The sequence below is a fragment of the Myotis lucifugus genome, unplaced genomic scaffold, assembly GCF_000147115.1.
Source record: "Myotis lucifugus unplaced genomic scaffold, Myoluc2.0 scaffold_247, whole genome shotgun sequence".
NCBI lineage: Eukaryota > Metazoa > Chordata > Mammalia > Chiroptera > Vespertilionidae > Myotis > Myotis lucifugus.
In genome coordinates, this window is record NW_005871295.1 from 159,722 (window position 1) to 164,494 (window position 4,773).

A 4,773-nucleotide genomic window follows, 5' to 3' on the forward strand; every position below is an offset into this window, starting at 1 on the left:
GTGTGTGTGTGTGTGTGTGTGTGTGTGTGATGTTGAATAAGAGAAGAGAAACATTTTACTGACAGTGCTTTTTCTGGGCATTAATCTTTTTCTATCACATGGTTGTTACTGAAAGTGTTTGGGTTATAGATGACCTGCCATTGTCTGTTCGGTGCACCCGCACAGGGACGCCTTGGAGCCAGCACTACTTACACCCGCTTTGCTGGTCAGGGTCAGGCTGTGCTCTCTACGTGGCCTTGACCTTGGGCACACCAGGGGACTGTTCTGTGCCTTAGGCTCTCTGTCTGAGAGTGGAAATAACCATCCCCAAGGCTATGGGAGACCCTGGAACCCAGTCTCCAAACCCAAGCTGGATGAGGTGAGAAAAAGCAGGACCTGGCCTAAGGCAGGCCTGGCTGCTCCCCTCCACCCGCATGGCCCTGGGCAAACACTTGTCCTTGCTCAGCCTCCGTTTTCTCAGCTGTAAGAGGAGACCACAGTAGCTGTCTCTGAAGTTTTGGCGAGGATTACAGGGAACAACACACCAAGAGCCCGCCCGGCCCCAGGCTGTGTGCGTGTTCTGTCAGGAGAAGGGGATTTCTATGGAATCACATGCTTTGGGGAGGGAAGCTGCCTCCTGAGGAATGAGGGAGCCTGGGGCCTGGAGGGGACCAGAGAGGAGGGAGTGGGAGTTCCTCAGGGAGGGAGAGGCCCGGGCACCCAACCCCTTCCAGAGGCTGATGGCACTGGCCTTCCCAAGGGCACCTCCAGCCCTCCCCGCCCGCTCCCCCCAAGCCAGCCCCCAGGGAAGCACAGCCCAGAGCTGGGCAGCGTTCAAACAATTCCGATTCCTTGGTTCCACCCTAAGGGTTCTGAGTCTATAGATATGCATTGGGAACTAGGAATCAGGTTTTTAAAAATTGGGGTAAAGTTAAGATACCATAAACTAGCTGTTTTAAAGCATACTGTTGAGTGGCAGCTAGTACACTGATCACCTCTATGCGGCTCCCAAATACTTCCATCACCTGAAAGGGAAGCCGTACCCGTGGAGCCGTCACTCACCAGCCACTCACATGCTCTCTGCCTGCGGGACGCCTGTTCTGAATGTTCCACGCAAAGGGAACTAGGCAACATGTCAAGGTTCATCTCTGCTGAGCGTGACTCAGTTCTTCATTCCTTTTCATGGCGAACAATATTCTATTGCAAGGAGGCACCAGTGCTTTATACCCTCATCGGCAGATGGACATTTGGGCTATTTCAACCTTTTGGCTCTTGAGAACAGAGCTGCTGTGAACATTCACGTATAAGTTTTGTTTGAATATTTGTCTTCAGTTCTAGGAGCAGAATTGCTGGGTCGCATTGTAACTCTCTGTTCAACTTTTCAAGAAACCGCCAAACCGTTTCCACAGTGGCTGCACCATTCTGCATTCCTACTAGCAATGCACCAGGGCTCCAACTTCTCTGCAACCTCACCAACATCTTTTTTATTTTTGTCGCCCTAGTGAGTATGAAGTGGCAGCTCATTGTGGTTTTGATGTAAATTTTCTAATGACAAATGACATTGAATATCTCTTTGCGTGCTTCTTGGCCATTTTTGTACATCTTCTTTGGAGAAATGTCTGTTCAGTCATCTGCCCATTTAAAAAAATTGGGTTCTTGTCTTTGTTGCTGAGTTGTAAGAGCTCTTCATATATTTTGGATAATAGACTCTTACCAGATATATGACTTGCAAATACTTTTTCCCACTTTGTGGTTCATTTGTTCACTTTTTTTAAAGTGTCATTTGAAACATTAAAGTTTTTAATTTTAAGAAAGTTTAGTTTTTTCTTTGGTTGTGTGTGCTCCGGGTGTCATATCTAAGAATCCATTGACAAACCCAAGGCCATGAAGATTTACCCTGTTTTCTTCTAAGAGTTTTACAGTTTAACACTCACATTTAGGTCTTTGATTCATCTCAAATAGTTTGGTGTATGGTATTTATTTATTTATTTTTTTGCATGTGGATAGCCACATGGCCCACCATCCTTTGCTAAATAGAATATTCTTTCCCCCATTGAATGGCATTGGCACCGTTTTCAAAAGTCAATTGGCCATAAGTATGTGGCTTTATTTCCAGACTCTTAATTCTATTCCATTGGTCTATATCCCCATCCTTCTATTCTATGAGTACACAGTTTTGATCATTGTAGCTTTGTAATAATTTTTGATATTGGCAAATATGAGTCCCCTAACTTTGTTTTTCTTTTTCAAGATTATTTTGGCTATTTGGGGACACCTGAAATTTCATATGGATTTTATTTTTTAAATTTTATTGTTTAAGGTATTACAAATAGTAGTACATATGTCTCTCTCTTTTTTTTCTTTTTTTTTCCCCACTGACCTCCCCCCGGCCTCTCCTTCATATAGATTTTAGAATCAGCTTTTCCATTTCTTTCCACTTTCATTTGAATTGAAGTAATTTGAGTTTTCTCTCTTTTTTCTTATTCAGTTTAACTGTTTTTCAATCTGTTGATCTTTTCAAAGAACCAACTTTTTGTTTTCTTAATTCTCTCCACTGCTTTACTATTTCTTATTTCATCTGTCAATGCTCTACTCTTTATTCTTTCCTTCCTTTTAGTAGTTTTGAGTTTAGCTTGTCTTCTTTTGATAGTTCCTTAAGGTGTAAAGTTAGCTTATTGATTTGTGATTTTTCCAGTTATAAATTTACCTCTTTTCACTGCTTTCCTCACCTAATAGATTTTGGTATCTGTTTTGTTTTATTTTTTCATTTTTATTTATCTCAAAGTGTTTTCTGATTTCACTTATAATTTCTTCTTTGACTTATTGGTTGTTTAAGAGTATGATGTTTAATTTCCACATATTCATGAACTTTCCATTTTTCCTTCCATTTTGGTTTCTAATTTGTTGTAGTCAGCGAAGAGTCTTTATAAAATCTTAGTCTTTTAAACTTTATTGAGACTTGTTTTGTGGCCTTACATTTGGTGTGTCCTGAGAATGTTCCAAGTGCACTTGAGAATAATGTATATTCTGCTGCTGTTGGATGGAATGTTCTATTTTTACCTGTTGGGTCTACTTGATTTATTATGTTTATTGTTTAAGTCTTCTATTTTCTTATTGATCTTCTGTCTAGTTTCCTAATGGATCTGTTTCTCTCTTTTCTTATTGATCTTCTGTTGTCTACCCATTATTTAAAGTGGGGCATCAAAGTCTGCAACTATTGTTGAAATGTCTAATTCTCCATTCAATTTTGTTAATTTTTGCTTCATATATTTTGAAGCTCTGTTGCTAGGTACATATATATTTATATTTATTTTACCTTACTGATGGATTGACTGATCAATATGTAATGTCCTTTATTGTATCATATACTTTTTATCTTAAGTCTATCTTGTCTGATATTAGTACAGCCACCAAGCTCTCTTTTGGTCACTGTTTGTATACTTCTTCCATTCTTTTGTTTTCAACTTATTTGTGTTTTTAGATCTAAAGTGAATCTCTTGCAGACAGTGTATACTTTGATCATATTTTTTTTTATTTGTTCGGTCAATTTCTGGCCTTTTGATTGGAGAGTTTAACCCATTTATATTTAGAGTTTTATTACTAAGGGAGAACTTATTTCTGTCATTTTGCTGAGTGTTTTCTATGTGTCTCATAACTTCTTTGTTCCTCAATTCTTCCATTACTGCCTCTGCTGTGATTGCTTTTTTTTCTAATGTATGATTTTTATTTCCTTCTCATTTCTTTTTTTATATCTATCTAAATCTAGATCTATTTTCATTTTTGACCTTAGTAGCTACCCTGGGGAATACAATTAACATCTTAATTGTATAACAATTCAGTGTGAAATAATACCAATTTAGTTTCAGTAGTATACAAAAACTCTGCTCATTCACAGCACTGTCCTTCCCATGTTGCTATGGTCACAAATTTCATCTTTATACATGTGTACCTGTTAACATAGGTTTATAATGATTGATTTATGAATTTGACTTTTAAATCATATAGAGAAGAAGTTAAAAACCACAATTGCAGTGTGATTAGATCTTATATATCTCTACAAACATTTGTCTGACTGATGGTACCCCACAGTTCTTCTAGGTTCTGTTCATTTTTCATTATTCTTCTTTTCTTTGTGCTCCTCAGACTAGATAATCCTAATTGACATATCTTTAAATTCACCAGTTCTTTCTTCTGTGTGCTCAAATCTGCTACTGATGCCTTGTAGTGAATTTTTCATTTCAGTTATTGTACTTTTCAACTCCTGAATCTCTATTTAATTTCTGTTGTAATTTCTATTTTTATATCTGTAGTCTCTATTCGATGAGATGTTACTCTCCTGGTTTCCTTAATTCAGTGTTCATGTTTATTTTAGTTCTTTGAGCATTTTTAAGACAATTGATTTAAAATCTTTGTCTAGTAAGTTCAATACCCGGGCCTTCTGATGGACCGTTTTTACTAATTTATTTTTCTTGTCAATGCACTGTATTTCCTTGTTTTTGCATGCCTTATAATTTTTTGTTCAAAACTGGACATTTGTTGGCAACTCTAGAATCTAAAAATATATATATTTTTATTGATTTTAGAGAGAGAGGAGGGGAGAGGGAGAGAGAAAGAAACATTGATGAGAGAGAAACATCATTGGCTGCCTCCTGCATGCCCCCTATTGGGGATCAAGCCCACAACATGGGATGTGCCCTGACCAGGAATCCAACTGGAGACCTCTTGGTGCATGGAACAATGCTCAATCCACTGAGCCACACAGGCCTGGTGGCAACTCTAGAAATTTGATCCCCA